The 12,066-nt window shown below is 31.2% G+C and overlaps 1 long non-coding RNA gene across 3 annotated transcripts in view; it reads right to left on the bottom strand.

Annotated features, from left to right (window-relative positions):
- Positions 1–12,066, bottom strand: part of LOC129960254 (uncharacterized) — a 39,957-nt gene that overhangs the window by 10,705 nt on the left and 17,186 nt on the right. For all 3 annotated transcript variants that reach the window (XR_008783564.1, XR_008783565.1, XR_008783563.1), the window contains 2 exons: positions 10,367–10,437; positions 7,729–8,106 (listed from right to left, as the gene is read on the bottom strand). This is a non-coding gene — a long non-coding RNA (uncharacterized LOC129960254). The remainder of the gene's footprint in view (positions 1–7,728; positions 8,107–10,366; positions 10,438–12,066) is intronic.

Genomic DNA, 12,066 nt, shown 5'->3' on the forward strand with positions numbered 1-12,066 from the left:
GATTACTTAAAAATATTTACGGATGGTTCGAAATCAGACGATCATGTTGGTTGCGGTATTGTCTTTGATACCGACACATTTAGTTACCGTCTAGATTCCTCTCTATCTGTTTTATCCGCTGAATTATTAGCCATCTTTTATGCTCTTCAGAGGATTTCACTCTCTTCTGATCGTAAATTCTGTATCTATACTGACAGCATGAGTTCACTGACAATGTTTTCCAACTGTAATAATCAGATTCACCCGGTTGCCTTGGAAATCCTCGATCTTCTAAGGACTTTAAAAAACAGGGATTTTGAGATATTGTTTTGTTGGATTCCGAGTCATGTCGGAATCACTGGTAATGAGCTGGCGGATAATGCAGCAAAGAGTGCATCTTTGCTTTCACAGCGAGACATCCCGTTCTGTGATGCAAAAAATATTTTTCAACGTCGTATGAATTCACTCTGGCAGGAATCATGGAACAATCATACTAATAACAAACTTCATAACGTAAAACCTATAATTTCATCCTGGCCTTGTTTACCAGTGCGAGAGCTAGACGTCAAATTGTCTAGACTCCGCATTGGTCACACTCGTTTTACTCATAAACACCTTTTATTCGGTAATCGAGCTCCTATCTGCTCTAGATGCCAAGTGATTTTAACCGTTCTTCATCTCTTAATAGAGTGTCCTAATTTTGATTATTATCGTTTACGTTTTTTCTGTGCTTCAACACTGAACATGCAAATGCTCGTGGGGGAACGTCCCCACAAAAATCTTTTTAAATTTTTAAAAGCAACTGGATTTTACCATTTTATTTAACATTTAACTTTGTTGGTTTTACCTTGTTTACAATTTTAAGAGTTACTGCTTTGCAATTTTATCAGTTTTATTTAATCAACAGTAGGACGTAAAGTCTAAGACTATATTTTAACCATATGTCTGGCGCAGTATAGTCAGATATGGCTCTTGCGCCAATAAACAACAATATCCTATCCAATCCAATCCAGAGGTTTGAATGCCCCAGACTTGGTCAAGAATGAACTATGGTGGAAGGACCCCGATTCTTCAAAGCTTGTACACGCTGAACATTCTCAGAACTATATTGATGACATTAAGAAGGAATTTAAAACTTCTGTAAATAAAACTCTACTGCTCTCAGCTGAAATTGATTTATTTCATAAAATTGTTTCTGTAACTAATAACGTTTGTAAATTAATTCGAATTCTTGGTTATATTTTCAAATTTATCAAAAATGCCAAATCACCAAGTGACAAACACATTGGGCCTTTAACTCACAAGGAGCTTACTGGAGCAGAGATATGTTTATTAAATACTGTTATTACTTTTCAATAAATCTCAGCATGGTTCTTGAAGACAGCACATTTATTAGATATAAAAAACGAAAAGAACACAGGTATTGACAATTACGCACACAGCATCATGTCAAGCAGTTCACGGGAGGAATGCGCCGGAACGAAGCAGAAGCGTAATCACACAGATATTCCTACGCGAGAAAAATAGTCCACTCGCTTCATCCCACCCGTCCGGCGAGTGACATTTTCAAGCATTTATAATACACATAAAAATTAAATACACACAACAATACAAAAAATTATATGTGCATACAAAAATTAAGAAATTAACGAAATATTTTTCACAAACTATTTTAGCTTTTCTACACTTACAGCTTTTGTAAGAAAATCTGCAATTAAACATTCTGTTTGAACATATTATAATTTAATTACATTATCTTCCAACAAATCTTTCATAAAATGAAAACGTAAATTCATATGTCTTGATTTATTTGAAGACCTGGTGCACTTAATCCACTGAATTGCTGCTTGACTATCTGAGTTTAAAGTTACAGCATTATTTATAAATTGTTTACAGTTTAACTCAGTTAATAAGTTTACAGTCCAAATAATGTCTTTACATATTTCAGAAATTTCAAATAACTCAGCTTCACATGTTGACAGACTGACACTTTTTGTTTATGACATTTCCATGAAATTAAATAATTGCCTAATACAATAGCACTACCAGAAAATGATTTGCCATTTCTCTGCATTTCCCCAACTAGCATCAAAACTTGCATTAAGAAAACAATTTTTTTATCTTTTGACCCCATTAAATAGCTTAGTACACTTTTAGACAAATTATAGTGCCTTTTTTCTGGTTTATGATTAAATTGTGACAAATATGTTGTTACAAATGATAAATCAGGCCGCGTTCTATTAGCTAAATATAAAAGTTCACCAGTTAATTCTTGATACATCGTGATATCAACCATTCATTTGTGGAAGAGAAACTCTTATCTTCTCCCTTTACAAATGGAGTTTTAACACTTTTACATTTTTCTAGATTATGTTTAACCAATAATCATTCAATATATTCAGATTGACACAGATTAATGCCATTTTCATGTTTAACAATTTCTATACCTAAATATTTACCAGTTTTTTTTCTCATGTAATTCAAATATGCTTTTGATGCTATTTACAATCTCTTGATACATTTCATCATTATTAGAAAAAATTGCTAAATCATCTACATACATACATAATATAAAAATATTTTTACCAACAGTTTTAATGAACATACAGATGTCCGAGGCCAGTTGCATCAATCCTAATTTTTCTAATTCACCTTTTATAGTCATATATCAGTTTCTACCAGATTGTGGTAAGCCATATATATTCTTTTGAAACTTACAAACTTTTTCATCTCCAATTAATTTTTCATAACCAGGTGGAGATAACGTATAAACAGTTTCTTCAATATCACTATATAAATATGCAATTTTAACATCAAAGAACTTAAAAAATAAATTTAATTTAGATGCAAGTGCCATTAACATTGTGAAAGATTCAATATTCACAACAGGTGAACAAGACTCGGAATAATCTTTATTTTTTATTTGATTAAAACCTGCTGCTACAAGTCTCGCTTTATATTTTGTTTCACCAGAGTTATCTTGTTTTAAAGAATATACCCATTTGCTTTTTATTAATTTTGTTTTTGCAGGCTTATTTACTATTCCCCAAACTTCGGGTTTAATTAACGAATCTAATTCATTTTTCATTGCTCTTACCCAGTTCTTCCAATCAGCACTATTTTTTGCCTCTAAGTATGTATTCGGAATGTTATAAACTACATTAGCTGACATTTGTTTAGATTTGAGCCTTTCCGAACGTCTCACTGTAATCTGATTTAAGATATTATTACTACTTGATTTAACATCTGGTGTTTCGTTTTCATCCCCTGTAGCGCCTGTCTGTCTCACGTGAACTTCTACTATGGTATAGAATAGATGAATTACTATTCTCATCCACTGCCGATTCGGCAGGAATTTCTAAACTAGATATTTCACTTCTTGTTTTTTTATTTATTTTACATGCCGTTGGAGAAGTTTCAAGCAGTGTATTAATATCCTACGTTTCTGCTTTCGTTTTCCCCAAATAAGTACTACCTTTTAAAGATTCATTGAATTTAACTGATCTCTCTTCTATTATTTTTCGGCTTTTAATGTCATAAATTCGATAACCCTTTCTTTCTCTAGCGCATCCTAGCATTATTACACGTTTTCCTGGAACTATTTATTTCTCATTACTTTCGGAACGTGAAAATAAGCCACACAGCCGAATTTTTTAAAATCATTTAATTTCGGTTTTCTACCTGTCCAAATTTTAAGGGGCATGTTTTCTTTTCCTTTACGTGGGGTTACATTAGACACTTGGGTACTACAATTAATAGCTTCGGCCCAAAATTTTAAAGGAAGTTCACTTTCATATAATAAGGATCTAGTCCTTTCTAAAAGAATGCGGTTTGCTCTTTCAGCTTTACCGTTACTTTCTCTATTGTATGGGATAGTTTTTTCGTGAAATATCCCTGAATTAGGAAGATAAGTATCAAGTTGTTCTAAGCCATTGTCAGTTCTTCATTTTTTAATTCTTTTATCAGTTAAATTTTCATATATGGCTTTAAATTGCGAAAATATATTAAACACTTCATTTTTATTTTTTAAGAAATAAGTAAAATACATGCTAGAAAAATCATCCACCAATGTCAAGAAATATTTTGCGCCACCAAATGATTCAGGTTGAATAGGACCACACAGATCAGCATGAATCAACTCAAGAATTTCAGACCCTTGATTTACGTCAATATTAGGATGAGTTTTTCTGGTTATCTTACTTATATCACGTTTCACATCTAAAATCCTTTATATCATTAATATCAATATAATCTTTCATTTTAAACATATACTTAGGATTTAAATGACATAATCTGTCATGCCAAATCTCATAATTACTAGTGGATTGCTTAGAAAAATAACATTGAGTTATACAATGGTTCCAAATGTAATTCCGATCTATTGTTATTTTTAAATGCTTTAGTAACTAAATTATTGTCTTTATCAAAAATCAATATACAATTATTATTCGATTTAATTTTACAACCCTTATCCATCAAACAAGTTACTGACAAATTATATCTTAGTTCAGGAACATGGCTAACATTAGTAATTGTTAAATTTGTAGGATTATTACTTACAGTTTTTGTTTTAGCTGTTCCGACTCCTTCACACAAAATTTTAGTCTTTAATTGCTAAATAAATATCCCTTTTTTCAGGGATTATTTCTTCAAACCACATACTGTCTTTGGCCATATGACAAGACGCTCCACTGTCCAGCAACCATATTTTATCACTTAGGCTTTCTTCTTGATGAGAAGTAGTAAACACATTATCACTAACACTTCGTCGTTTTGTTGATTGGTTGGCACGGTGTTGTGTATTTCGCCTTTGATTATTTTCATTACATTGAGCACTTCGACAGGTATTTTTATTCCCGTAGAAACAGTCCTTGGCGATATGATTTGGACGTCTGCAGATGTAACAGAGCCTTACACCAGAACTTTTGTTTTTTCTAGAATAAAACACTTCCGCATTGATTCCTTCAGCGCGAGTACTCGTCGGCGAATAACAGGTATTTTCTTCTTCACGTAAAATTTCTAATATTTCGTCCATTGACTTGTTACGTTGGGTTTTGAGAATTTCTCGTACTTTAGAGAATTTTCCTTTCAGACAGCGCACTATATAGTAAACGAGCTCCCTAGGTGTGACATCCAGTCCTAAAGAATGACACTTCGTAGCAATTCCTCTTGCTCTGGCAACAACCATTTGCCAATTCATTATTTTTCATTTGAAGATTTTTCAATTCATTGCCAGCATCTATTTTGTGGTATTCTGCTTGACCCGTGAATGTTGACTTTATTTTATCCTAAAGAATGTTTGCATTTTCCTCTGCTGCGAACTATAGGGCCTGTTCGTCTGACAATGATAACTTAATATAAGCAACGGCATCAGAATTTTTCTGGTTCCATTTTGTTGCATCTTTTTCACTTAGATTATCTGGTTTCACCGCGGATATCACACAGTCCAATCTTTTCAAACTCAGTGCTACCTGAATTTTCGTCGACCAAATAAAATAATTAGTTCCATTCAGCTCAGGGACATTTAATTTATCCATGCTGGAAATTTCGTTTCAGTCACACAGTTCACTTAGAAATTTTAACGAAATATAACCACACTTAGTTTTCCACGAACCAGAACCACGCTCTGCTACAAATTTGTTGTTACTTTTCAATAAATCTCAGCATGGCTCTTGAAGACAGCACATTTATTAGATATAGAAAACACAGGTATTGATAATTACACACAAAGCATCATGTCAAGCAGTTCGCGGGAGGAATGCGCCGGAACGAGCCAGAAATGTAATGACACAGATATTCCTACGCGAGAAAAATAGTCCGCTCGCTTCATCCCAATAAATACTGTTAAAAAAATAGAATTTCCTAGTGAATTTAAAAATGTATTCAAAGGTGAACCTGTAGCTTGTAATAGCAAACTTGATTCTTTAAACTGTTTTATTGATGAAAATAATATTATTCCTGTAGGAGGTAGATTACAAAACACATCTTTGCCTTTCAATGAAAAATGTCCCATAGAGTTACCGAGTTAAGAATGCTGTAACTTTAATGGTTCTAAGATATCATAATAAATACTTTCATGTTGGTTCTAACAATTTGCTATACCGTGTTCATAATACGTATTGGTCTAACGTAATCTAACACACCAAATTGTTCATAATTGTATAATTTGTTTTAAAAATAAACCTTTGGTGCCAAATCAATTAATAGGTACTTGTCCAAAGGAAAGGTAACTTCCACTTTCCCTTTTAACAACTGTGGAGTAGATTTCTGTAGTCCATTCTTGTTAAAATACAAAAACCAGAATGAAGGAGTACTGAATAAAATTTGTGTCTGCATATTTGTATGCATGGCTACGGAAGATACAATTGAAATTTGTATCTGCTCTTACTTCCCGAGCATTCATTGCCTGATTAAAAAGGTTCTTTGGGTAAAGAGGTAAGAGTTCTAAAATCTTCTTGGATAACAGTAAAGCATTTGTAGGTGCAAATGTAGAGTTCAAAATATTATGCGAATTGGTTAAATCTCCTGGTGAAATATTAGTTAGTTATTTTAATGATGAACATACTGATTGGCATTTCATTCCTCCTAGATCTCCTAATTTTCGTGGATTGTAGGAATCGGGAGTGAAACCTTTTAATTTCCATATAAAACGCATAGCTGGAAATTCAAATTTAACCCTTGAAGATTTCATCACTTTACTTGCTGAAATAAAAGCTATGTTGCACGCCCTCTAACACCACTTTCTTCTGAAGTTAACAATTTTGAAACTCTTTCTTCTGGCCACTTTCTAATTGACAGACTGGTTACCGCTATAGTAGAACCTCAATTTATTGATTTTAAGGAGAATACCACCCAATTAAAATGGCAAAGAATGACTTGATTATGTCAACAGATATGGAAAATTTGGAAGAGAGATTACCTAAATAATTTACAAGATAGGAACAAATGGAAATTTAACAAAAATTTTGAAATAGGCACTCTTGTTTTTGTTTAAAATGAATCCCTTCCAAGTACCAAATGTATCACAGGTAGAATTAGACGTTTTTCCCGGAAAAGATAGTAAAATTAGAGTTGTGAATATTAAACTTCCTGATAGAAAAATAATTAAAAGAAATAGAGATGTTTGTATTTTATCTACTGTATAAAAAAATTTCCTAATCATCAATTATCATTCTTGTATTACATATATATTAGCGCATTTGCATTTACTTATTTATTTATTTATTATTATTATTAATTTGCTTCTATTTCATTCGATTTAACATGTATTGTGTATTTTTTTTCTCAAATTTGTATTCATTTATCCATTGAAATCAGTATTTCAACAGGGGGGCGGGATGTTTGTATCACCTGCCACTTCCTGTTTCAATGTATGAAGTCGCCCCCTATATCTTTAAAAAAATACTTCACTTTACAAGTCCTGCTCATGCAGAGTAGACGTGCCTTTACTTGTATTATCGCATTTCAGGTGCCTCTTAAATATTTGATTTTTAATTGTTGATCCTTTATTGTGTATGTTAATCGTAATAAATTTATTTTTATAGTTAATATGGATTAAGTCCATTATTCTTGAATAATGGACTTCACTCAACAAATTTATTACTTACTGGCATACTGCCAAAATTAGGCCTACCACAGCCATGACAATGATAATTATAAAACTATGAATAAAAATTATAAATTCAGTAGCTCAGAAAAATGTGCAGTTTACAAAAAGCATAAATAAATCTAAAAAATAATTTAGCATACCTTTCAGTGCTTCCCAGCTATTCTTAGCAAAATGATGGCAAGCCTTTTTCGTGCTTCTGCTGGTGTTTCAACCGAGTTGGATACCTCTTGTTTACTTTTTCTTCCAGGTGTTTTACGAACTTTTGAATATGAATGAAACATTTCGATTTGTTTTTCAACTTTTACATCAACTTCAGGTTTTTTGTTCAAAGGTGGTCGATGTTCTGAACATGAATCTTGATATTTTGTGTTAATCTTTGATTTTAACTTACTACTTTTGTTTTTAAATGTCTGGTCAGACCTGGTTTTCCTAACAGGATTTTTTTTAATGTTTGACGTAGTTGGGCGCTCTGTTTTCAATTTAGTTTGTTTTGGGTGAGGCTCTGTTGGTATAGAGAGCTGGAAAGAAGAAAAAAAAGAATGATGACTATGAAGAATGATGCTCAGAATGATGATTATTTAATTGAGAAGATAGCATAAATTGTTTAATTTTGCATCAGTCAAACAAAACTATTAATAATGCTTTTAGTTTTTTTTTATGCTTAATTGGAAAACTAATGAAGGAATCAATAGGCACCAAATGAAGAAAAATTAAAAAACTGGCCAAATATTAACTATTTATATACATGCATGATAATTTCATTTTATTCTCATTCTAAAAATAATTATTTTCTAATCCCTTGAAAGTGGGACTTGCTAATGAATCATTCCTGCCATTGTACTGAAGTTGTACAGGATCTTATTTTCCATGTTGATATTCTATATGCTATAAATAAAAATCCTTTCTCTAAACAATTCCATTCTAAAGCTATATAAGGTCTGTTCACTTTCAAGCAGTATTTTGCCCCTTGCCTGCTGCCTTCCTCTTTGAAATGAATCTCCTGATGCTCACAATTCTTACAAAGAAATCTTAATAATGGATTAAAAAAAATCTTTCTGTAACATCCTGAAGCATAAAATATACAGTCCCTTTCCCCCTTAAATCAAAAAGCGTTTTAAACACACACGTTCAGAAAGTAAGGGTACTCCAATAGAGGACTCGAAATTGACTCAATGGTTCATATATAAATATTCCCAAATAGTAGCGAAGTTCAATCTTGATAAAATAAAATAAAATCTTAGTAATTTAAATTCATTACACACATTTTTATGAGGAAAACTTCACTAAAAAAATTTTAAAGTCGGCTATATTATTTTCTGATACATTCACAGCAACTAATCACTTCTTTCTACTATATATATATGCGTGTGTGTGTGTGTGTGTGTGTGTGTGTGTGTGTGTGTGTGTGTGTGTGTGTGTGTGTGTGTGTGTGTGTGTAATGATATTTTAATTCTAATTTCAATTTAATTAATTTCCAAGATTTTATCTTAATTTACCCCATAGTAACTTCATTCTAAAATATTCTCATATTTCGTGATCCAATTCCACTTTCGGTTTAATTAATTCCTTTGTAAAAATAATGCGCCCTCAGTACTACGTATTAAATGAAAGTGATACTTTTACCCTTCAAAAGGTGTCAAAGGTCACACGCGTATTGAATTGGCGCCTGGCCAGTAATCCAATATTATATAAGGCAAGTCATCATCTGTTCGTCCCTTTTTTCCCTTTTCTTACTCCTGTGTGTGCTGCGCTGCGTTTTCTTGTATATAATCATGCTTGCCACTCGGAATAGAATAAAACGTAATTAAAAATACGAAGTCTCTTCACTGTTTCGAACCTGCATTCCACTTCAATCAAAATATGTTATATATATATAAATGAATAAGGAGAAACTGAATAAGGGGATCATATAAATGTAGAAATACACAACAAGAATGAAAAAGTACAATGGCAGGAAACTTGTTTCCTTGAACTCCTGAGTCATGAATTTTGAAGAGAAGGCACTGGCAACTGAAATTACTATTGAAGTCACTTGAAATAATCAGTAATAATGCTCTAAAAGTACTTAAATTTTACAGAAACAATTTTAAGCTTTCTGTGGAAATTTTTTATCTAAAATTTTGCTCATAAAGGCACTTGAATCTGTTTTATTTTTAAAACTCCTAATTATTAAAGCCATTCAGTTTTGGATAAATGAAACTAATCAGGAGGAAGGCAAAGGCAATGTGCACCTAGAGAAAAAGCTAACATTTACTCATGAGAAAGATGCACCACTTTGAAAATTTAAAGAGGAAAGCACTTGCAATAAGGTGGACTCTAATTTCTGGCAGAGACGAGAATCAGAAGATAGGATTTTAGGTGCACAAATCTCAATATTGTATTAATATTATGAAAATAAAATAACGGAAATCAAAGTGTTCATTACTCCCATGGAAAATACTCATTAATTACTTCACATAAATGCTCTTTAATATTTAACCACAGCCGATCGATGCCTAGTTTTCTAGTACATTACATAGAGCAATGCCAGTCCAGGTTAGTTTATTATATAACCTACTTCAAGTTAATCTTCCAACACAGTTTAGTGTAAAATAATTCATATTAATAGAGAAGAAAACTTGTAGCTTTAGAGAAAAACATTCACTACTAAGAAAGTACACCAGGAAAATGCATGTTAAGGAAAATATGTTAAGTTTCTTTGAAGGAATGATGGTTTAAAATTCAAAATAAGTTCTTCCTCTTTGCCACAATAGATTAAAACAATGGAAAATAACTTACAGCATCAGTTCTTTCTTCAACTCGGTAAAAACCATCAGATACAAGTAATGGTTCTAGATTCCAATATACACCTAAAAATATAAAATTTTAAAAATGGATTACTCTTAGTACCATGATAAAAAGGACTTTTATTCATACTACAACTACATAAGAAATTCAATTTAGAAATATAAATACAATTATGTTATACATTACAGATTAATTAAATTTATATAAAAGAATAAGATATAAACATAAGGTTCACGGGTATTTAATTACATCTAAATGCAGAATAATATTTCGTAATGTATTTCACATCATGCATAAATACATGATATAGCACAATAATTTATAGTTGATAAATAAGGAAAAAACAAAAAGATACTAGGAATCAAGAATAGGCCAAGTAATAAGTTTGGAAGCTCAACACCTTCTACACAATCTAATCTGATATGTTTCAGTCTAATTTAATTTAGTTACATTAACTTCTTGTTTTGAAGTTTTTCAGATAGACTTTACAATTTTGAACCATGTGAACAAATTTAAGCCAACACCTTCCTTCTAAGCTTACGAAATACACCAGTAAAACAATTGAGCCACAATTCATATACATTGAATATCTTTAATGGAATCAAGCTTCAAACCTGAAAGTACCGAATCCCAAACCAAGACTACAAATGGATGGCTGCAGCTATTCTACCCTTGAAACTATGTTTGTAAAGATGTAAATATGTATTCAATTTTAAAACATAATTGCTGATGTACTAAAATTTGGAAAATGAGTACATTTTAAAGATGTTTTAAGGAGTTAAAATGCACCAACTACACATACGCATCTTCATCAGTCGGACAGATTTTGAACTCTTAATGGTTTAATCTCAAGACATAAGCATATCCCCCAGGTCAACACAACCCAACTAAAATTTCCATTATAATTGAGAAAATGATCTATTTTGGAATAAGGTAAAGTATGAGTATCGCATTATACTCTAAAGAATTTAGAATTGCTATTATTGCTTGTTTTAGTATTTAAACACTTATTTAATATTCTTTCATATTTTTAAAAATAGAATTTTGTAATAAATATTTACTCATTTTCTGATGTGCCAGAGTTCTGAATTATGCTGTACTTTCTTGCATTCTTTATGACTACTTTAACATTTTATACTATTACTATTAAACACTATTTTAATATTTTAAGACATTAAAATTTCATTCCACACTAATGGAACCTCCGACATAATTTGAGAAAAAAAACTAATTACAAGGTTTTAAATATGTACACATTATCCCGTTTTTAAGTTCTTGCCTTTAAAGTTTTTCTATGACAATTTTTACGATTTCTATGACAATATTTGTCCCCTCAGATAAAGTATTAAAAATGGTTTCCCATGATTTACATTTCCCTCTCGCATTTACACAACTATTTTTCAGGTCCTTTGAAAAGTGTACAAATAAAGTTATATTCAAATAATGAATTATAAATAAAAGACTAAAATGAAGAAAACAAGTAAATTTTTTTAAAAATTATACTTTATAGCATAATGATAAAAGTGGCTTTTTTTTTAAACTTTTTAATGAATTTTCTCTATAAAAAATCTTGTTTAGTCTATTTTTTAAGTTTAATGTAGAAATGAAGTCACATATTTCAGAAGTTTTTGATAAAGTACAATAATTTTTTAATCAAATCTAAGAAAAATACCTAAAAAAATAGACTTTTT

This window comes from Argiope bruennichi, chromosome X2 (assembly GCF_947563725.1).
Source record: "Argiope bruennichi chromosome X2, qqArgBrue1.1, whole genome shotgun sequence".
NCBI classification, from domain to species: domain Eukaryota; kingdom Metazoa; phylum Arthropoda; class Arachnida; order Araneae; family Araneidae; genus Argiope; species Argiope bruennichi.